The sequence below is a fragment of the Phacochoerus africanus genome, chromosome 16 (genome assembly GCF_016906955.1).
Source record: "Phacochoerus africanus isolate WHEZ1 chromosome 16, ROS_Pafr_v1, whole genome shotgun sequence".
Taxonomy (NCBI): domain Eukaryota; kingdom Metazoa; phylum Chordata; class Mammalia; order Artiodactyla; family Suidae; genus Phacochoerus; species Phacochoerus africanus.
The window spans coordinates 31,230,749-31,255,647 of NC_062559.1; the positions used below are offsets into that span (position 1 = coordinate 31,230,749).

At 37.8% G+C, this 24,899-nt stretch overlaps 1 non-coding gene across 1 annotated transcript; it reads right to left on the minus strand.

Annotated features, from left to right (window-relative positions):
• Positions 1-7,513: 7,513 nt before the first annotated feature.
• On the minus strand, positions 7,514-7,661 carry LOC125117826 (U4 spliceosomal RNA). The gene has a single exon (XR_007132734.1). It is a non-coding gene; the product is annotated as a U4 spliceosomal RNA (small nuclear RNA).
• Between the last annotated feature and the right edge of the window lie 17,238 nt (positions 7,662-24,899).

The following is a 24,899-nucleotide window of genomic DNA, read 5'->3' on the forward strand; positions in this document are numbered from 1 at the left end:
ACATTTCCTTGGCCAACTTCCTTTTCCCTGGGTCCCGCTTCACTGTCACTCAAACTTCTACTTTCATGTTATAAGATAAGGATGAAAAAACTCATCCCACGGTGCAGAGAGCTTACTACACAAGTGAGAGCCGACCTAAAGCACAGGAACCATCCAGGGAGGCTGTGTTTTGAGTAGAATGTTCATGAGCCCAGAGCAAAGTGCCACGCCGTCAGGACACAGGGTAAGGCCGGAGCAAGTGTTTAGCACCAAACAAATCAAAGCAAAAACAAACTAAGCAAAAATAAATTACTTCTGGGTCAGGAACTTTAGAACACTATTCCCACTAACAGTTCTATAGACGGGGGAGGCTGAGGGAGTTGGGAGGCTGAAAATCAGAATTCCTATCATGGGTGGGATGAGGGAGGGCTTCTCAGGTGTAATTTGAAGCTTTTTTGTTGACAGCTCTGATATTCACTTACCTCCCCTTCTTTCCAGGCAGCCTTGCTTCCCTCCTAACACTGCATCTTAAAGAGAAAAAAAAAAAAGTGGAATAATACCTACGTAATAAGAACAGTACTTTTCTTGCAATACTATAGAGTAACATATTTATATGTATATATGTGTGTGTGTGGATATAGATATGGATAGTGGAGGGCTTCCCACAAAGAAAAGCAAAGGGTTTAGGTGCGTCAGAGGTAGGGCAAATACCAGCTAGAAGACCTGAGCTATTGCAAAATTTTGACTGTCAAAGACAATAAAGCTTTAAAACCAAAAGGGAAACAAATTTTCTGCATTCTTTTGACATAATAAGGACCGAGCCAAAAAAAATTAAATCACAGTATTTTCCATAAATTTAGGAAAGAAAATTCTTTTGCCCAGAAAAGGCTTTGGCCATGGTACCCTAAGGAGAGGAAGAGGCTACTGGAAGGAAGGAGAGCGCAAACTGGCCCAGCCCTGTCCTGAGTTGAATTCACCTGAGAAAGAGGGAGTGTGCTTGGAGGTAAGGCCCAGGGTGTGGCTTCCCCTCCCCCAGTGGTGGGTGGAGGGAGCTTCAGAAGCATCAGCAACAGAAAACAGCATGTGAGTCACAGAACCCAGCTACACTGGTAGTTTCAAATTTTCTAGTCGCTACGTGAAAAGCAAGTGAAATTAATAATACATTTTATTTAATTAGATCTAACCAAAATGTTATTACTTCAACATATAATCAAGATAAAATTACTAATGAGATAGTTTATGTTTTTTTTAATATATTGTGACTGAAATCTGACACGTATTTTTCAGTTCAGACCAGCCATGTTTCAACTATTCAATTGGTGCAGGTGGCCAATGACTGCCATGTTGGATGACACAGCTGTAGAATATCATAAGATTCACGTGCAAAGTACTGAAAAGTGCCAATTCTCCGTCTGAATTCTGTTACCCAAATGGCATAGCATTGGGAGTGTGAAGCTGGTGGAGGAAGGGGAAGAAAACAAGCTTCAGCCAATGCTGTGGTCTCTCCTGCCATCTCTACTAGGGCTTGCCAGTAGCTTCTAGATGATCCTGAAATTTCTCTGCCAAGTGACCGAAATTACACATACGCTATTAGAAGAGGACTCAAAGGGCTTGGACCTGGAACAATAGAGTATTGAGGGTTGTGGTTCAAGATCAGGACAAATGTTTAAGGTCATAGGCTGGCAAGAACAGTTCCACTTCAGCAGAAAAAAAACCCCATAGTGTCCAGAGGAAAGAGGGTGGAAGCCAAGCCTCTGTATATGTTCATTTAGTCAGCAAATACGGACTCAGGATCTGCTCTGTAAAAGCCACTTTCAGGGACAGAAGGTTGAAAAACAGAATTTAAAAATCCATTCCCTTATGGAAATTACATTCTAAATGAGAAAGAAAACAATTGTAGAGAAAAAAATAGGCAAAAATTAGAGGGTGTTAGATAATGACAAGAACTATGGGAAAAGATAAAAAATAAAGCAGGATGGGGACGTTCGTGGGGAAACACGTAATTTAAATAATCAGGAAGGAGCTGGACAAGGGAATGGAAAAATGTAGAGACTGAACATTTTACTTATTTTTCCTATTCTTGCTACCCATGGTGGGGGCAAGGTAGATAGCTTTGGGCTCAAAACAGGGATCAGAACAGTGAGGAGAAATAAATTGCCTTATATTTGGTACATCTGTGTATAGTGTGATTAAATTGGCTTCTTAAATTCATATATATTTATATGGAAAAGATTGATAGTATGTATTACAAACTATTGACTGTGCTTCTCTCTGGGGATTATGGTGAGTACATTTTCATTGTACTTCTCTCCATTTTTCCGATTTCATTCAATCAACATAACCTACTTTAATCAAGAGAAGAATCAAACCCTCAAAAACAAGAAAAGAAATAAAAATAAAGCCAGCTTTTATTTCGTTATTGCTATCTAATAACATCGGTATAATTGAGGTATTTGACCACAATGAGAACTTCTGAATTCAGTGTATCCTTCTGTGTTCCCTCAGTTAACAGCCACATTAGCTCTCCATTCTTTAGATTTTTAGCCAGTTTTCTTTTGTTTAATCCACATGTCTACAGGTATTGAACTTGAATCGTCCCATTGTGTTTTTCTAATACTCAGCATCTAGCATCCTGTTATGCTGACAGCACCTTTTGAGAAATGCTGACAGGTCTTCATTGTGATACACACACACCACCCCATGCACCATACATCATCAGTTGTGACACCTATCCCAGCCTGCTCCACCACCTCTTGGTGTGCTTTCTTCTGGAAACACCTTGTGTGGATAAAATCCCCCAAAGACCTTCTGAGAAACTGCCATCTGGAATGTGGAACATTGTCAGCATGCTGCTTCATACAGATTTATTTGAAAGTCCCATCACTGGCCCCAAACAAACAGAGCCTACTGAAAGCCAGCCCAGGGTATACTTTTAACTCTTTGAGAGAGAAATGGTATACAAAGTGAAATAACCAGAAATGCCATGCCTTCGAAGTGATACCATTCAATGTTAATAGAACATCTTGATCTCCATTAAACTTCTGAGAACAATACAAATATTCTGATGAATGTGTGAGCTTGGGCTGACATCCTATTAACCTGTTGATCTTTACATTAACTTGTGTTAGCACCCAGGATTTTCAAAGGCTCATTTCGTTAACCATGTTGAAAATATGGAAGATGTATGTAGCTACAGAATACAGCTAACGTTTTAATAAGAACTTTGATATATAAGATATGGCTAATCTACACTTTCAAAAACAATCATGAGAAGTTTGCAAAACTTTTTTTTTTCCAAGTTTCTTTTCATGAGAACTCTAAAATACAGCCAACAGTGACATATTTTGAAAAAAATGTGAAATATTTCTTGTAAGTAAAATGTGAGTGGCTTGGGGTGTGGGTGGCTGGGGTTAGAACCTGAATTTTCTTATTATCCCTTTTAATTCTCAGGGCTTCATACCAAGAGAGCTCAAACAAAGGAAACATTAACAAAGTGGGAAACAAAATATCACTTGAATAAATAAAGACAGAATACAAGGCTCTGAAATCTACGGCCTAGGGTTCAATTAGAAGACCTAGTTGAAGCTTTCTAGTGTGCCTTTCTATTCCTAAGCTGTATTTGCCAGAAAACTTTCAGCAGATTTTGAGTCCACTTACCAATCGAAAACAGATAGGCAGAAAAAGTCCAGTGTTAAGTGTATAGAAGATTTGAATAACAAAATTAACAAACTAATTTGTATATTGATGTAATTGGTGTATATAGGACACTGCATTCAACAATGACAGAACTGACAGCCTTTTCAAGTGTAAATGTAGCATGTGCCAGAATTGACAACAAGCTGTATAATTAAGATTTTTCAAAATTTTTCAGCTTGACTGAAATCATTCAGAGTATCCTCTCTGATCACAGTGGACTTACATTAGGAACTTACAACAAAAGTATAATGAGAAAAATCCCCAAATTATGAAACATTAGCTTTTAACAAAATAAATACCCATTCAAAATCAAAAACAAAACTAAATTTAAAAAATTTTAAACTCTTGGGACAGGAAGAAATTTTCTTCAACTAATAAAGGTTATCAAACAAACAAAAACACCTACTGGAAGCTTTCTTTCTGAAGTTGGGAATGAGACAAGAATATCTGTTGTCAGAGTCCCATTGTGGCTCAGGTGAACCTGACATACTCTCCATCAGGATGATGGTTCCATCCCTGGACTTGCTCAGTGGATTAAGGATCCAGCTTTGTCACAAGCTGTGGCATAGGATGCAGATACAGATTGGATCCCGAGTTGCTGTAGCTGTGGTGTAGGCTGGCAGCTGAAGCTCTGATACCTAGCCTGGGAACCTTCATATGCCATGGGTGTGGCATTAAAAGAAAAATAGAAAAGCAAAACAAACAGAGAATATCTGTTGTCAGTATTGTTTCTGGCATTCCCATCTGGTTCATAGTGGAAAAAAAAAAAATTCCCCAGTAAGAACTACAACTATTAATATCCAAAAATAAATTCTAATTTTTAAAAGCAAGAGAGGAGAACTGGGTCAAGATGGCAGAGTAGGAGGACGTGGAGCTCACTTCTTCCCACAGATACCTCAGGAATACATCTACAAGTGAAAAAAATCCTCACAGGGCACCTACTGAACACTGGCAGAGAAACTCAAACAGCTGAAAGGACAAGAGGTTATTTCCACCTTACTGGGTAGGAGGAAAGGAAAAAAAAATTAAAAAGTGTTGGAAGCAGGTTGAGACATGAACCCTGGGAGTAAGCTGAAGGAGAGGAGAGATTCTTGCCCCGGGGGAGTCCCCTCACCAGCAGGGAGATGAACTGAGGCAGGAAGAGAGCTTCAGAGGCTCGGAAGAGGGCACAACGTCTGGTCTGTGGTAGGAAGAGACATATGCAGGTGGTCCCTGCAACCACCCTGTGCACTCCAGCCTAAAACATGAGACCACTGAGGTAGGTGGGGGCTGGATGTGTTGGAATGTAGGGTTGGAGAACAGAACTAGGGAGTGGAGTGCTGTTGGCTGCCCAGAGGCAGACTGGAGGGGTGAGAAGTCACAGCACCACAACCCAGAATGTTAGCTGAGAAAGCCCAGGCCTCCAAGAAGGTGAAGCACCATTGTCAAGTGGTTTGTGAGGTGTGGGGCCACCACTGTAGTCCCTGTCACAGCCCACCCACCTATCACCTTGATAGGCTCCTTTAGTGCCTATGCTAAAAGGGTCATACACCATGATCAAATGGGATTTATCCCAGGAATGCAAGGATTCTTCAATATCCACAAATCAATCGGTGTGATACACCACATTAGAAAAATGAAGAATAAAAACCATATGAGACATGTCAGTAAATAAAGAAAAAGCTTTTGATACAATTCAACACCCATTTATGATAAAAAGTCTCCCAAAGAGGTTATAGAGGGAACCCACTTCAATATAATAAAGATGTGGGTTTGTCACATAAGACCGGTAACTATAAAATGCTTAGAGGAAAACATAAGCAGAACACTTTGTCAAAAATCACAGCAGTATCATTTTGGATCCACCTCCTGCAGTAATGAAAAGAAAAATGAAAGTAAACAAGTGGGACAATTAAACTTAAAGCTTTTGCACAACAAACGAAACAATTATAAACCAAACAAAAAGACAATGCACAGAATGGGAGCAAATCTTTGCAAACAAAGCAACTGGAAAGAGATTAATCTCAAAAATATACAAACATCTCGAGCAGTTTTATATCCAAAAAACAAACCATTCAAAAAATGGGCAGAACATCTAAAGATACTTCTCCAAATATGACAAGACAGATGGCCAAAAAGCACATGAAGAGATGCAGAACATCACTAATTATTAGGGAAATGCATATCGAAACTATAATGATATAGCACCTCACACCAGCCAGAATGGCCATCATTAAAAAGTTGATGCATAATAAATGCTGGAGAAGGTATGGAGAAAACGGAAACCGCTTACACTGTTGGTGGAAATGTAAATTGGTATAAGCACTGTGGAGAATGGTATGGAGGTTCCTTAAAAAATTAAATATGCTACTACCCTATGATCCAGCAATCTCACTCCTAGGCATATATCCAGATAAAACCATAATTTGAAAAAAGATGTATGCACCCCCAATGTTCACTGCAGCACTATTTCCAATAGCTAAGATATGGAAGCAACCTAAATGCCTATCAACAGAGGAATGGATAAAGAAGATGTGGTATATATGTAAAATGGAATATTACTCAGTCATAAAAAACATGAAATAATGCCATTTGCAGCAACATGGATGGACATAGAGATTATCATAGGTGAAGTACGTCAGACGGAGAAAGACAAATACCACATGATATCATATGTGGAATCTAATAAAAATGATAAAAAGAACTTACTTACAAAATAGAAATAGACTCTAAGTTTTCAAAACTAAACTTATGGTTACTGAGTGGAAACCATGTGGGGAGGCATAAATTAGGAAGTTGAGATTAACAAGTATACGCTGCCATATATAAGTAGATAACTAACAAGGATCTACTGGATAGCAGAAGGAAATCTAGTTGATATTCTGTAATAATCTAGGTGGGAAAAGAATCTGAAAAAGAATGTTTATAGTTACATGTATAACTGATTCACTGTGCTACACACCTGAAGTGAACATAATGTTGAAAGTCAACTATACTCCAATAAAATTTAAAAACAAATAAAATAACATAAATTATATTTCTCTATGCAAGCATAATAGAGAAATCATGGTATTAAAATAATGCCATTTGAAACAGTAACAGAAAACTCCAAATTTTCAGAAATAAATCTAAGAAAAATGTCAAGACATCTACAAAGAAAACCATAGACCACCACTGAATTAAATTAAAATAGATCTAAATGAATGGAGTCACATGAATTTTCATGTTAGAAGAGTTACTATTATGAAAATTTTATTTTTTCCCACACTGATATGTAGATTCAACCTAGTCCTAATAGAAATCCTATCAGCTTTTTTTGTGTGTGTCAATGAGGTGATTTTTAAATTTATATGGAAATGAAGTGGGCCTAGGATAACCAACACAGTTATGAGCAATGACAAAATATAATAAAGTTATAGACTTCATAATACCCCCAAATCAAGACTTGTGACACTGCAATAATGAGAGGAGTATGACAAAGGGAGAAGCTTAGACAAATTTACTATGGAACAGAATACAGACTCCAACGATATGCTGTCCAAATAAAGTCACTGATTCATAAGCTGCAATGCAGTGAAGAAAAGAATGGTCTTTTTAATAAATGGTACTGGGTCACGGGATATCCATACGGAAAAATAAACAAATCTTAATTCTTCCCTAACTCATACCACGGCCAAGAATAAATTACAGATACAATTCTGAGCTCTAAAGATAAAAGGTAAAACAATGAAATTGCTGAAAGACAACATAAGAGTTTATATTTCTGAACTTGGAGAGGCAGAGAGAGATTTCTTAAACTGCACACACAAAAATTACTATAAAGGCAAAAAAAAATTGATAAGCTATGCAACATTAATATAATGTTTTCTTTTTATCAAAAGAAAAAGCCACACAAGAAAAGAAGTTACATGACATCAATATTCAACAAAACACAAATAGTTTTCTATTAGCAATGATCATGTCTTGGATAAACCTCATTGGCTGTGATACCACCACTGCACAAAGCTCAAAAGACAGTATAAAGAATAAATGGAACTCTTCTACATTGCTGGTGGGAGAGTTAATTGGTATAACCACTTTGCAAAATTGTTTAGCAACATCTATTTTAACTTGAACATTCAATTTCATTCCAAATACCCAATAGAAGTGTGTATTTGTGTATAAAGATGTATAAAATTATGCTCAGGGTAGTATTATTTGTAATAGCCAAAAATTGGAAATAATCTAATTGTACATTAATATTAGAATGGATAAATAAATTGAACAATGTACAGCAATGAAAATAACTATAGCTAGTTTCAAAATAAGAATACTGTCTTTAACAATCAATGACTGTCGATTTTATCAAATATATGTGTCAGCAGCAAAATTATCTTGGTAATGTTTGTGTGCTTCAGAATAACTTGGCGGTAGTATATTTTCAGTAGTATCTCATGCACTGAAGAGTTTGTTTCCTTTCATAAAATGTTGTCTGCTCCATGTCTTCAGGCACTTGGATCACCAGTGTCGGGGAGCTGCATTTGAAGGAACAATCACAAAACTCTGAAGCAGAGTTAGTTTTGTTCCATCTTGGTGGTATTTGATTTTAATTTAAATAATTATATTTTCCAATGTGACTTGGTTTTTCTTTAAGATGCATTTTTTACCTTGAGATGCAAAATAAAAAACAATTTACGATATACAAATGTATTCTTTTTACTTCTCTAGGAATTCAGTTTTTTTCTTTTACAAGTAAGTCAACATGTATCCCACCATGAGGTAAAGAAGAGAGAATCCATAACCTCACAAAAATCATTAGAAAAAGATCATGTTAAAATAAAATTAAGCAGGATGATTGGCATGCACAACTACCTTAACTTTACAATACATGTAGAAGTCATAAGACTCCTTTAAGCCTCCAGGCTTTCCCTATTCCTGATCTAAAGAAAGAAGCCTGAAGAATTGCGTGTGACTTAGGGCAAGTAGGAAGCCCAAGGATCCTGCATGGCTCCACCTCCCTGTGTGGAGTAGTGATCGGTTGAGGAACCAGTGGATTTTCCTCATTTATCAAAATTTTTGTCCTATGAATTCTCTTGGTTCCAGGCTTTGTGGTTTCAACATTGCTCAACTAACAAGCCAGTTCCATTCCACTTTTTTTTTTCCTTATCTATGCTCTTAACATGTCTTGAAATGCTCTTGTTTCATTGTTGTTTTGTTTGTGCAAGCCTATCCTTCCTCTTAGATCCAGTTTAGGTCACATTTCTGCTCTGCCATCTTTAGCTTCTTGGCCTCCTGGACACAAAATGCCTGAAGCAGAGATGATACCCTCAGGTCAATGTCCAGAGGGAATAAAGGTAGTCAAGGAACTTCCTCTTTATTGCGTTTCTTTAAAATAGAAGAAATCCTTTCCCAGCAACACCAAAACTACCCCCATCGCACTTCATCCTCAAGCCAACTTGGCCTTGTACCTCACTGACATAAATTGTTTTGTTTTCCTCAGTGAACTAAAAGAACAAGGCAGGCTGGAAGGGCTACAGATCCATCATGCCTCTGCAAAAAGCATGCCTATAAGGAGTACGGAGTCTTGGACAAATGAGGGACCTCTTAGGAAGGGGCGAGCCATGGCTATGTACCATCAACTGATGGGCTGCACTTGCTAACCAGTTTGTAGGTATGTCAGTATCTCGGAGGACACCTCTCCCTGTGCTGCTATGGTACTCTTACCCTCGCCACAGCCTGTCACTCCCTGGCAGCTAGGGCCTTGCTACACTTAGCACACACCACTAGAATCAGCACTTATACCTAGTTGTTGAACTGAATGGCAAATGACAGTTTCTCATCATACTTCTCAGGAATGGTAACTAACTGAGGCTTCCCAGAGTTAATTAAGCTGAATAAGCCCAGAAAGGACCAGCAATAGATTTAAAATAGCAAGAATGCACCACTCCTGATGGCTTTTCTTCTGATCAATACTTCGATTATTAATCTGGGCTCCTAAAAAGAACACATACGTCCTCTTATCATACCCACTCTGTGATATTGAAGAGGACTTCAATTTCATTTAAGTAGCCAAAGCACACCATGAAAGAAAAATTTTTTTTCATTTTTTATAACACTCAGCTCAACTCAATTAATTGTTCTGGTTACAGTACTCCTAATTTTTATCCAGATGATTAACTAGAGAATAATCCAAATATATTTCAAGGTATAAATCTTTCATGATTTGGGAGATTTTATACAAATGTACATTTGAGAGTGCTAATTTAAAGCAAATATCAAAGATGATTAAACATTCTCAAGATAAGAGGGATAAACCATTGGATTATTTTATAGATTTAACCACCAATCATAAACTGCAATAAACAGAGATATTTTGAGGTTCATCTTTTTTTAAATAATTCTTTGGGAAATGTCCAAGAAGGACTACGGAAGTGGGTCAAGAATGTGTGCACAAAACATTTGTATTCTTTACTGTGTCAACACTCATTTATTTATTGAAATAATATGCTATTAAATATTTATTAAATAAATTAGCATTTTGCTGAGCTTCCCTCCAAAATCATTAATATGGTCCATGGCTATTGATATAACCAGAGCTCTGATTGTTTCCCATGTCTGCCTTCCAATTGTTTGCTAAGTATTTATTCACCAAGCACCATCCCCCTGAGTTTAATCTCTCTGTGCAGCTATTCTTTAGAAAGCTCATGAAGTAAAAGGTTTTTGGAAATCATTGAACTTTCATTGAACCATAGGACTCATTTGTCCAATTCTCTCATTTTACAGCTGAATCTAAAAAGAGGTTTAGTGACTTGCCCAAGACCTTGAACTAGCACTATCTTTACATGAGTAGACAGAGAAGCTGTTTTTAAATGTGTAGGACAGAATTACTCCTTAGAATTTAACTTCTTTGGGAAGAATTTGGGGGTCTAGGGACAGGTTTCATAAATTTGATTAAAAAAAACCTGCATCTTTTACATTTCGTTTATATACATGCGTGGTCCTTTAGAAAATGTCATCAAGTTAAAGAAAAGGGATAAAGAGGAATGAACTCCCCCCCACACCAGATCCAGTATAAAAAACCCAGAGAGAGATTTATTTGTAAAGCTTGTGGGCTCGCACAGGTATTGTCCATTTCCTCCACAATCCTCAGAACCACTTGCAGGGCAAGCTAAATGCAAACAGTAAATAAGCACGAAGACAGGTAAACAGAAACAGCAGAAGTGAAAAAGTACACGTTGCCAAGAAAGCATTAAAGCCGTCCTCCCCGCTGGAAAATGAGCAGAACACATTCAACAGCTGAGAATATGCAGCCGCACGAAGCTCTCCCAGGTAATGTGTAAATGAGCAGCAGTATCCAGGGTGACATCCTCCGAAAAGCTCCACTGGTCTCTCCCCGTCTCAGATTTAAAGTATAAAGCCTACATTTTTCTCTTATTTTTCTACATTGGTTTAAATACTGGATAACATACTTCCTTCTTGAGTGATCTCACGCAGTACATAAATAAACATTTTCCCTAGGTATTATAATATTATTTTCATATTTATCATATTTATGCTGAAAAGAATTGTCTTTCTCTGAATTAAGTCTTTGAAGCTAAGGAACTTCAAACTGTTGATACCTCATTACAGGAGCTCTGTGAGACACATTTATATTTCATGGACTCTTACAAACAAATTAAACAATGGTGAATAGGTATATAATCCAATAGAAATTTTTCACAAAATGTCTCCAAAATTGGGGGTACTGATTTCTAAAAATGTAACCAGATGCTTACACTGAAAGCACAAATAACTGATGCCATAAATTGCTAAGCTGATGCCATAAATTGTGTCCAAATCAATTTGAAAGGAATCATAAATACTTTTCTTAAGATTTGTTACTGTACATTTTTCGAGGTATATGCAACAACCAGAGAAACTATTCTGCCCATTTTATCTTTCACATTAAGTAATGATAGGTCAAATAAGAGCATTTTTATTTTGTCACGACTGGATTTGATGACAGTAGGTATGCAATGGATGCTTTAATAGCAGATAAGTTTTTTCTTTTTTTTTTTCTTTTTAAAAACACTATAGGAGTTCCCACTGTGGCTCAATGGTTAACAAACCCGACATGAGGACGTGGGTTCGATCCCTGGCCTTGTTCAGTGGGTTAAGGATCCGGCGCTGCCATGAGCTGTGGTGACAGCTCGGATCTGGCGTTGCTGTGGCTGAGGTGTAGGCCAGCGGCTGCAGCTCCAATTCGACCCCTAGCCTGTGGACTTCCATATCCTGCAGGTGTGGCCCTAAAAAGGCAAAAATAAATAAATAAATAAATAAAAGCACTATAAATGGGATTTTAACTATTAGGGACAAATAGTTTTCTCCTCAGTTTTCTCTGCTCATCTCAGGTATCTACATAGGTGATTTTTACATCATTTAATTCAGGAACACATATTCTTTTTCTCTGCCTGCTTTTTTCACTTAGCTTAATTTCATAAATTTTGCCCCATGTATTTATAATCACCAGAGGAACAAATTCTAGCAAAAAATTGAGTACCAGATGTTTCAGCCAGATTCATACCCTCATCATTATGGTCGTAATGGCTGCAGAACACATTTTTATACCATAATTTAATTAGCCATTTTCAGATAAGTGAACATTTGCACTGATTCTAATTTTCTATCATGTAACCCTGCAGTAAACACGTATGTAGTATATATATAGTAAATATGGTATACATTTAGTCCTCTTCATTTTGAATTATTTCCCTAGGATAAATTTCCAAAAGTAGGAAATTACAGGGAGTTCCCATTGTGGAGCAGTGGGTTAAGAATCCAACTGTAGCAGCTCAGGTCATTGCGGAGGTGCGAGTTCGATCCCCAGCCTGGCACAGTGAGTTAAAATATCCCGTGTTGCTGCAGGCTGTGGTGTAGGTCACAGCTGTGGACTGGATTCAGTTCCTGGCTTGGGAAATTCCATATGCTGTGAGTGTGGCCGTGAAATTTAAAAAATAGGGTAATACTAAGGAACATTTTGTCTCTAAAAATATGTTGCCAAAGTGCTTTTCATTTAAAATTGTCAGCAGCAGTTTGTGAGTTTGCTAGTTTTCCCACAGCTCCATCAACATTGGGTATTGTCATTTAAAATTTTTGCTGACATACTTAAAATGATACCTTATTATTCTTTTATGTTTTGTGTTATTTATTTAGTAATTAATGAGAGTAAGTTTTTTTCATAATTTAGGTAAACAGTAGTCCTGGGTATTTTAATGGAGGCTTGTTGAACATTTACCATATATCAAGTACTGTGCTGAACGGGTGGGTTTCCATGTCCTTCATTCATTTTTAATGGAAAGTGATTTTTTTCCCTTCTTGACAATCAACTGATATTTGCATAGTACCCATCTGTTTTGGGGAAGAGTATATCTTTTAAACACTGGACTAGATACACACATTTTGAGAAAATTTTAACATAGAGAAACATTCAAAGACATGTCAAGAATTGTCAAATATTATCCTTGTTTTTATAGTTATCTGTCAAGCCTTTCTATTTTAATAAAATAAATTTGTCTTCTTTCTTATCTTTTTTGCTCCATTTTCAATTCTCCCTTTTCCTCAACAACCACTATCATGAATTTGGTTTGTATCATTCCAATTCATTTAATAATTAAACTTTCAAAATTATTTGTGATTAATATACAGTATAGTCTTATGTGGTTTTTTTATTTATACAAATAATATTATACAGTATATATCATTTTATGACTGCCTCTTCCCTCTGTTTTCAGACAGATCCATGTTGCAATGTAAACATTTTAACTGCTACATAGTAGTCCATGGCATAGATATACCAAATATATTTATATATTCCCTTATTAATGGACGTATAAACTGTTTTTCCTTTTTCTTAAAAAAAAGGTGCCATAATAAATATTCTTACATATAACTCTTTGTGCTTATGTCTGGGTTTTCTCCAGTAGGCATATTCCTTGAAGCAGAAATGCCAGATTGTAAACTACAAGCATTTTCAGTTTTGTTTGATAGCGCGAAGGGATGGCACCAATTTACACTCCCACCCATGGTACACGAGAACACCTGTCTTTTGAAATCCTCTGACATTGTCAGACTTTTAAACTGGATGCATGATAAGTGGTATTTTTATTTATAAATGTCCCTAATTATTAGAAGTAAGGAATACTATCTTTTCAAATCTCTGCTGTGGAGTTCCCCAGTCCTTAAACTGTCTGGCCATATAATTGGGCCGGTTTTTCTATTGCCTTCTCTGCATAATGTTGATGATGATGACGGCTCAATAATGTTCCTGACTTTTCCTGCAGAGCAGCTGTCCTTAGAACATTCTCTTATTAACCTAAGTGACTCCTCAGAGCAGTCATATGAGGCAAGTCCTGCAATCATCCTACTGTTACAGATGAGGAAACTAAGGCCCAAAGAGATTAAACAACCAATTCAATTTAGGGCCATTTTGGAGTAGAACCATAATTTAATCGTAAATGGTCTAATTCCAGACTATTAACCCTACTGTTAATACTGCCAGTCACACTACTTGAAATAATTAATTTCATAAAACAGGAAGATAGAACTGACTCCAAGCTCACAAAAACTTATATACAATGTTTAATTGCTCTCAGTATATTTTCTTATTTTTTGAAACAAAAATATTAATAAGGTGGGATAGATGTAAAAATAATTACAAATATAAAATGTATTTTATACATATGGATGCAATATCTTTTTGTAGACATTGGGAAACACCTGAAAGCATTTGAAAAATATAAAAATCACTCTATACCCTGATGTCCAGATTGTTAAAACTTCAGAATACCCTTTAAAATAAAATAATAATAATTTCACTTTTAGTGGTTGAGAGTTTTCCTAACTATATATAGTATTAAAGTGTTTAGAATAAGGAATTACATCAACTTTAAATTAGGGAGGCAATAGTGTATCCATTTAAAACATGTATCAACATAGCGCAGTGGTTAACGAATCCGACTAGGAACCATGAGATTGCGGGTTCGATCCCTGGCCTTGTTCAGTGGGTTGGGGATCCAGCATTGCCGTGAGCTGTGGTGTGGGTCACAGATGTGGCTCAGATCCCGAGTTGCTGTGGCTGTGGCCTAGGCCGACGGCTATAGCTCTAATTAGACCCCTAGCCTGGGAACCTCCATATGCTGCAAGAAGCGGCCCTAGAAAAGGCAAAAAGACCAAAAAAAAAAAAAAGTATCAAGATGGAATTAGCATAATAATTAAACCAAGCTGGGAAAAAACTCAGCTCAGCTCCACTGATACTGATAGAAAGAACCAGTGCACACTTGAGGAGAGGATAAAACAGCAAAAAAACAGAAGAGTGGTATGTTTTTGCTGAAATGAACACGGTTCCAAATTTCCAACTACGGGCAGGATAAAGAGTGATTTTTCATGGCTGACAAAAACAAACACAGCTATCTGCAGACGAATTCTGTCAGCCAAGCAACCCTGACTGAAAGCTTAGAAAAAATATTTTCTACACCGGCAAGTGTAGGAAGCAATTTCCTCTGCTCCGTATAGAGCCTGGAGATGCTGGTAGTTAAAGTCAAGGGAGAGGAAAAGGTGAGTATTCTGTGCTGTCCCTTAGGCTGACAACAGCATCGATATTTTTAGTGATTTGAGTGTGTGTTTCTCACCCTTTGCAGCACGGAGCACACACATTTGGCTCTGAAAAGAACCCACAAAGACTCCAGGGTCTCTACCCTTTGGCAGCTGAGGTTCTGGCTTAAATTTCTTCCCTCAACCCCATGACGCAACATACTTCTCCTCTGCTAGCACAATACCTGAGCTTATATGAGTCATTTTCAGTTCAGTCCTGGCAACTCCTGGCATGGGGCAAATCTTCCACTTAGAAGGGGGTATAACATACACGGTCTTTGTACTCTGTTGGCAGAATTTCCAGGCAGTCACCTAACAAATATTTGAGGGAATGTGAAAATTTCAAGAGATAACCAAGCAAACAAAAATCCAGAAAGGAGCTTCCCAACATTTGTTTTCTCTAGAAATTTCTAAATGCTAATAAAAGGATTCCATTAGGAAGTACAGTGCACTCCAGCTTGCTCTTTATAAAGTCAGTAGGTAAAATGTCATTTGAAAAGCTCTGAGAAGTCTTCTAATAAGAAATGAATGACTGGGGTTCCTGTCATGGCTCAGCGGCAACGAATCTGACTAGCATCCATGAGGACACAGGTTCTATCTGTGGCCTTGTTCAGAGGACTAAGAATCCGGCGTTGCCGTGAGCTGTGGTGTAGGTCACAGACATGGCTCAGATCTGGCATTTCTGTGGCTATGGTGTAGGCCAGTGGCTACAGCTCCAATTCAACCCCTAGCCTGGGAACCTCCACATGCCATAGGTATGACCCTAAAACAAAGACAAAAAAGAAAAAGAAATGAATGATTGTGGTTTTTGGCTCAGCTAAATTTACCATGAATGAAAACAATAGTAACAGAATGTCTACAGACAAACAAGAAGAAATTTCTTTCTTGGACTGGAAAGTGTGTGTGAAAAGAGGACAAGTTCTTTCATTGGGTGATTGGCAAGGCGTGAGCTAGGAAAGGTTGAGACCCACTGACAAGGGTAGATCAGAATACATAGGCAACTAATTATTTCTAATTAGAAAAAACCCTCTAAAGTATAAGATCCAGCTTTTAAAATGTTAAAAATTAAATACACTCTGTCATAAGTAATCATGTTGAGTGTTGCTTTTCCTGATGAGGTGTAATCAGGATGTGATGGGGAAATACACTAAAGTTAGCATCAGAAGTCCTGCATCTGAGTTCCTGCTCAACCCCTTATTAGCTATGCGATGTATGTGAAATTTGTAATTTTTAAGTTCTGTATAAATGTAGGACATTATTAGAATCCAGGACAATCATGGAATTGTAGGTACACTCTCAGGAGAGCAGATTCCTTATATGTTTCCCCAAATAAATGAAATATGCAGAACATTTTAAAGGTGGTAGCTATTTTGTTTCTAGTTTGGGGTTATAACAAATAAAGCTGCAGTGTACACTACTGTGTGCATTTTTTTGTGGATGCATTTTTGTTAGGTACCTTATCATATTTAATGAGTTTTCCATTTCATTAGATTTTCTTTTATTTATTTATTTATTTATTTTTTCTGTCTGATGGGGCTAACTTCTGGCCCAGTCCTCTTTTTTTTTTTTTCCCCCCAGTCTTCAATTAGGATTCTCATCTATTACTTCAATAACATCTAATGCTATTCTGATTTCTTTTCGTGTTTTAAGAATTGAAAAGATGGAGTTCTTGTCGTGGCGCAGCAGAAGCGAATCCGCCTAGGAACCATGAGGTTGCAGGTTTGATCCCTGGCCTCACTCAGTGGGTTAAGGGTCCAGAGTTGCTGTGAGCTCTGGTACAGGTTGTGGATACAGCTTGTATTCCATGTTGCTGTAGCTGTGGTGTAGGCCAGCAGCTACAGCTCCAATTCAACAGCTAGCCTGGGAACCTCCATGTGCCACGGGCGCAGCCCTAAAAAGAAAAAAAAAAAAGGGAGAGAGAGAATTGAAGAGATATTTCTGAACATCAAGAGAGCTTATGAGGATTTAATTTTTTCTTCAATGATGGGGGAAAACTCTTACAGCATCATACATCTACAGAAAGACCTGTACAGGAATGTTGATTGCATTTTTTTTTCATTATAGCTCCAAATTGAGAAAAAAAATCAAATATCCATCAATAAGAAAATAAATAACTACATCATAGTATATTTATACAATGGAATGTTGTATTGCATTTTTTTTTCATTATAGCTCCAAATTGAGAAAAAAAAATCAAATATCCATCAATAAGAAAATAAATAACTACATCATAGTATATTTATACAATGGAATGTTGTGTTGCATTTTTTTTTTCATTATAGCTCCAAATTGAGAAAAAAAAATCAAATATCCATCAATAAGAAAATAAATAACTACATCATAGTATATTTATACAATGGAATGTTGTGTTGCATTTTTTTTTTTCATTATAGCTCCAAATTGAGAAAAAAAAATCAAATATCCATCAATAAGAAAATAAATAACTACATCATAGTATATCTATACAATGGAACACAATAAAAAAAATTAAAAAGTACGTATAACATGGATTATACTGAATGGAAGAAATCAGGTACCAAAGAGTACATACTGAGTGATTTTTATTTATGTGAAATTTAAGAACAGGCTAAGACTGATGGTGAAAGAAGTCAGAGTGTTTACCACTGGTAATGGGATGATAAGGAGTGGGTATGACTAGAAATGATCAGGAGGAAAGCTATGGGTCCTGAAAGTGTTTTCTATGTCATCTGGATGGAGCTTAACCAAATGAATCACATGGAAATTTGCATCTAGTCATCTAGTTGTACACTTAGTTTTTTTTTCTTTTAACCACTGCACCTGTGGCATAGAGAAGTTCCCAGGCTAGGGGTTGAATCAGAGCTGCAGCTGCCAGCCTACACCACGGCCACGGGAACACTGGATCTGAGCTGCATCTGCCACCTACATGGTAGACTGCAGCAATCCCAGCTCCTTAACCCATTGTGTGAGGCCAGCAATCAAACCCACATCCTCACATAGACAATGTCAGGTCCTTAACCCACTGAACCACAACAGGAACTCCTAGTTTCACACCTGAAACTAGTACAATTGTATGGTTTAGTGTTTGCATGCCTTTCAATTTAGTAAGCTTTTCTTTAACGATCAGAAAATTTTTCATTTCTCTTTTGTTATTGATATTACATCTAAATTCAAATTTGTTTATACATGAAACACAAAAATAATTATTTCCCTAGAGTCTGCACTGCATTGGGAGCTAAAGATTCAGCAGTGAGGGGGGCATCCACAGCTGCTGCCCTCAGACAGCTCTCAGCCTAGTAGGAAAGACATCTGTGGATGAAATAATCATCAAATGATGAGTGTACTAAAGGAGTGTGAGACCCAGTAGGGAAGTCAGGGAAGATAGTCTCATTTAACTGGGGCATCAAGAATGAGCTGAATCGGGAGTTCCCGTCATGGCTCAGTGGTTAACGAATCTGACTGGCAACCATGAGGACACAAGTTCGATCCCTGGCCTTTCTCAGCAGGTTAAGGATACGGCATTGCCATGTAGTGTAGACTGAAGACACAGCTTCAATCCTGTGTTACTGTGGCTGTGGCGTAGGCCAGCAGCTATAGCCCCAATTCTACCCCTAGCCTGGGAACCTCCATATGCTGTGGGTTCATCCCTGACAAGCAAAAAAAAAGAATGAACTGAATCTAACTAGATGAGGAATGTTTACTAGAGGGAAAAGCATGTGTAAAGTGTTCCCAGCATGGAACAGATGCTTCTAGAATGGGGAAAGCCAAGGAAAAGTGGCTGGAGAGCTAACCAGGGGCCTAGAGATATTAAGTCAGTTCGAAAGAATAATGCAGCCGTCCTGACGCAAAGGACAATTTCAATTAGAGATTATTTCAAATTTGCTTGCACCTGCTGCAGTCTTAGATCACTGTCAACACACAATTGATTATTTTATAGGGGTTGTCCAGTATTGAAAAAAATTCAGATTAACATGGACAAATGATTACAAATAGTTTTTAATAGACTACCTAGCAATCCCAGGAGACTTCATGATTAAAGAGAAATGGCCAGAGAGGCTTTACTCCGAGTTTGAAAAATAATAGCAACAAACAAGAAGTGAACTGACAGCACAAGCTAACACAGTCTGTAGAGTAGAGACTGTATTTTGTCAACTTTTGATGTCTGAGAAAATTACACATGCATTTGATTTTTAATCACATTTTAAAAAACATAATTAAAGAAGGTTTAAAATGACATTCTAATGACATTTATAGAAACCCTGAGGCAGTCAGTTTGAAAACCACTGGAGTAACCAAGAGACTCTGGCTTCAACTTTCATCCTGAACCTGTATGTACAAATTTGGGCAAGTTACAACTTCCCTTTCAATCATTTATATAATAGTGTCCTTCTGCCTTCCTGCTGTATTGGTCTCAGGAGCTTGCATAGGGCAGATTTTGTTGGTTACCTGCCTCGTACAGGGAACACCACATATCCTCAGGTGGCATTGTGCCCAGCTCTAAGGCCTGACTCTTAATTGGTCAAAGTCCATGAAGCTAATCCCATTTCCTTTGGCCAAGTACTTAGCATGGCCATGTGCCATTGTTCAAGACAATGAGTTACATAGGAGAAATACGCTAGTGTATTTCTAGGGAATATTTTCCTCTTTCATGGAAAGAGAGGGCCCCTGGGAAGGTACTGAGAAGTAACCCTTCTTCTTCCTTTTTTAATTGCTGTCATGTGAGGATATTTTGTTGGTGCCACTGCAGCCACCACGAGGACAAAGAGAATCACGCATCCAGCACTCTGGAATCATGGAGTCACCAGACCGACTCGTTACTACCCTCTTCCAGCATGTCTATAGAAGAGGCTGTTGGGAAAGTTTTCACAGACCAGAGGGACTTGGAAAAGAACTTGAGGGCATGGTGGGGGGCCAGTAAGGAGAGCCATGTTACACCTGCCAAGAGATAGCTGCTGAGGATGTGAAGGCACTTCATTCACTTACTCACTCACTGACCAAATATCTATGGAGATTCTATTCCACGGCAGGCACTGTTGAGGCCCCGGGTCACACCAGGAACAGACTAGCCAAGATTCTGTCCTCATAAAGCTCACATTCTAGGGTGTGGGGAGGAGAAGCAGAAATTTTTTTTAAGTTAATAAATACATAAACTCGTTATCTTCAGATAGTGATAAATACTCTAAAGGAAATCCCACATCGGGACATGTTGGTGAAAACTGGACGGTGGCTGCTCTAGACAAGGCTGTCAGAAGAGCTGGACTGTGAGATCTGACCCGAATGAAAAAAAGCCATTACCCATGAAATGTGAGGAGGCACTGGAGCCCTGGTGTGGGGACCAGCTTGGTGTGTGAGGCTGGCAATTCCGATCAAGTGGGAGAGTGACACTCACTTCTGGGATTAGGCCAGGCATGTAAGGCAGGGCACTGAAGCTCAGAGGATGAGTTTGCATTTGTCTGCAGGTGCAAAGGGAAGGCACTTGGACGATAAACAGGCAAATGACTTAGAGATCACTCTGGCTGTCTGGAGGCAAATGGAATGCGAGGAAGCAAAAGGGAAGCAAGAGCCTGGCAGAGACTAAGAGATGGCAGTTGCTTAGACCATGTGGCCCTAGGGGAAACAGGTAATTGGATGGGTTTAAAACATGTCTTGCTAAAGATTTTGCTAAAGGTTTTCTGAGTTTGAGAAGGTGAGGCATGAAGGGTAGAGAGAAAGGAGGACGAATTCCCAAATTTGGCCTAAAATTGGGTGCATAGTAATACATACTACGTTCACAATGGTTGAATGGAAGCACAGTTTCGCTTTCAAGTGTCCATTCATGTTTTGATCAAAGAGCAACTAATCTTGACAAGGGGAAATGCTGATTCATATTCTGAGCTCTTAGAACAAAGCACATCTTTTCACCTCCTACAGTACTTAAACGTGCCATTGCACCTAAAAAGCTCGAGAAAATAATAACAAATGAATGACTGAACAAAAGCCTTTTACATGAATCACTCTAGTTATTTCAGGAAAGCTACTAGAAGAATATAGAGTAACTTTGTTAAGCGTATTTATTTAGTGCCTACTTTGTGCCAGGCATTAGGCTAAGCAGATAGAAGTTATGCAGAGTAGTTTTAGGGAAAAACGATGACAGCAAAGACAAAGGACTCTGATGTGAATTAAAAGTTAGGGAGGGCTTCCTTGAGGAAGAAATTCTTGAGCAAAGTGCTAAAGGCATGAACTTGGCAGGAGCAACTGGTAATGAGAGGATCCAAAAGAAGCCCTTGTGGCCAGAGCCAAGGAGGGGCCGGGGTGTCTGGTGAAGAGCTAAGGATGAGAGGGTTGGAGGCAGGCTCTGCAAGGACTCATCAGACCAAACCGATGGGTTTAAAACAGGTGAGACATCATCACATGGCATCTTGAAGAGACCAGTCCGACTGCTTGTAGCAAGTGACTTGACTGAGGGAGGCCAGCCAAGGGCTGACACTGGTCACTTTCCCTTTGTGGCCAATTAATATATCTTACCCCATCTAGAAATATAACATAGTCTGAATAATCTTTGGAGAGGTTTGGATGAAGAAGAAGAAAGAGGGGTGAAGAAGAGAGAGAGGAGAGAAGGAGTGGGGAGGGAAATGAGGCAGCCCCAATGTAGGCAAAAAGCTCAAATATTTGGCCTGTAATTACAAATATGTAGGTAATATATTCGAGGCTTCCCAAGATATTTAACTATCAAAGAATTTCACTATCAAAGAAACAGCTAAGAAAGTGACATTCATTTTTACTAATTTTAATTTTAAACTAATGGCTCCTTCCCCCATTTTAAGTATAATGTATGTTCATAATAAAAAATTTAGCAAATGAAGAAAGCAAGCAGAAAATGCTACCTTTAGTAGCTTCCAAAAATAGCCTCTGTTAATATTTTACCCTATTTCATGGCATGCTTTTTACTAAGTATTTTTCTTCTTCTTCCTTTTCTTTTTTCAAAGATGTGTTATCACACTGTTTATGCAATTTTGTTTACTCTTCTTTTCACTAACAGTACAAAACCATCACGAGAAATGAAGACCGTCTCTTTATGACTACTTAAGATCTCAAAGAAACCTATTCCTCTCCAACCAAATCCAGCTTATAGGTCACCTAAGATAAAGTGCTGGTCTCCTGTGCGTCTGGGCATGGAAAAATCTTTTGAATATTTATTTATTTTCGTCATTGACAGAAATGCATGATTCTCCCTTAACATTCCTAAGAGATTGCTGACTCACAGAGGAAGGGTTGTCAAAAGCTACTAAAAATTTCAAAAAGGCCAACTTCTTTTACATGATGACCTGGCCATATATGCCATCCAAACAACTAGACAGTGATTCCATAGATTCCATTATTCCATAGATATTTAAGATATTTCATAGATATTTACTATTCCATAAATAGTTTAGATAGCATATAAGTTGTATGATCATTTAAAAATGTTAAAACTTTAGTAAATCCATAAAGTTTTGTATACTTCATTGTCTTTCGCTAATGTGGCTCTGGTTTTAAGAAATTATTGTCAACCAAATAACAGACATCCTAGAAGTACTATTCCTTGTTCAGGTTGGAGAAGTGGGGTGGATTGAATAACAACATCATTTCCTTGGCCTGAGAAATAAATGAAATCACAGTATGCTAAGTTGCACATATTTTTCATTAGCACTTAGCCACCGTGTCTATACTGAGATCCATTTATCTCACACAGTTTTCTTTTTTTTTCCTTTTCAGATAAAACTTTCAAATGCTTACATTTCACTGCATATTGGTTGATTGGATAATTTGAACATCAAAGGAAACTTTCATTTAATTTAAGCCGTAAAGTTGTCTTTTGCTTTATTAACTCTCGATCAATAAACAAGCAATTTGGAAATGTAATCAGGAAATGCTTCTGATTGGCTGACAATGTATCAAAGGCAGGCTTCAAGGCAACAGCAGGCTGTAACAAGCAGTTTATTACCAGTAGCTGTTACTGACATTAGTCAAAACCAAGAAAGATAAAATGGAATAAGAAATGTAATGCTGGAGGAGCCTTGGGCGCTGTGTTCTCTTCTTCCTTTTGAAAACTGCAAGCCTGTCTTTGATATGATAACAAATATAAACTGTTTAAAAACACCAAATGCAGAAAAACTGAGCCTAGCCTGTCATGGAGTTAATCCATTTCGGAGTGACACACAAATAGTGTAACATCCAGCAGATATATGTTATGGAAATATTTTGAATTGGATTTACATGTAGTGAGCAAATTGGAACTTTTGATTTTTACCAGATATTGTAATATGCATGTTCTCATATTAACAGAATGTAATCCTATTTGAAGATAATGAGTTTTCAACAGGCTATGCAATTGGAAGCTACGTGAAAAAAACTGTTTGGTTTTTAACTAGAGATGGGGAAGAGAATTGGACCCTAAATTTGCAAGGAAGCCTCACTTTATATCAGTCTGCTGCATGTTATTTTGCCCTTGGTTACTGCTGACCCAGAGATTTCTGGGATTGATGGGTTTTAGCCTCCCCCCGCCCCTTTATCTCTGGACTGTCCATCCCTGGGCAAATAGCAAAGTGCAGAGCACTTGACAGGGATTTTTCTTTGCACACATCCCTTCTTACATTCATTCTAAACAGTCTATACATATCTTTTAGACAATTAAAACAGGAGCGAGGGGGAAAGGGCCTTTTCCCTTGTTGCTTTGAAAACTCCTTTAGATATTGAGCGCAGATTCACAGAATTATTTTTCATTGCACTCAGAACATGATAAGCCATACTGATAGCAAAATCAAATAGACTTAACACAAAGGAGACTTAAAAAGAACCGAGAAGGGATTCTATTTTTTATTGCTTTCAGAGGCATCTCTGCCTTGGCACGTTGGGCATGCTGAGCCCAGGTGTCTTTCCATCACCACAGGAAGAGTGTTCTGTCATACAGCAGCTGGAGATCTCCATATTTCAAAATAAATAAAATACATATTGTTTCAGGAAGGTTTTAAGGGCCGATGTCTATCAGAATGTCAATGAGACCTGGCTGGTGGATTGCACCAGGGTTACTGACCATCACCTCGGTCCACCTTTTCTCCATTGTCCAGGCATATTAGTCACTTTCTTTGAATAATCACCTGACCACCCACCCAATTTGGCCTTGATACATAAACACACTGAAGTGTCATAAAACACTTTTTGGATAAATAGTCCTTAATTTGGTATATGGGTATTTAAGACTTAGCTTGATTACCTCACTATTGAGCCCCATGATATGCATCTTAAAACATTCTTTTAGTTTATTTTCTGCTTAAAGGCTAGGATATATCATGTAATTAAAAGTCTACACATACACAGAGTTCCTAGTTTTTCTATTGTAACCTACTCCTACAACCTCAGATGAAAGTAAACCTCTGAGTGGATGTGGCTACTTGACTTTAATTGACAGCTGCTTTCAAATTGATTTAAATTAGCTAAAACTTTTGACTCCTTTGGCATACTACATAAACTATGAAAAAATAGTTTAATTAGTCATTGTGATTCAAGAATCTCATGAAGTTCAATCAAGCAATTTCAAAGTACTTTTAATTCCATTAGACTTATTGTTATTTTTTGTCAAGCTACTTTGTAGGCTTCTGAAAACTGCACTTTGAAAGACAAATAAGATATTGTATTTAATA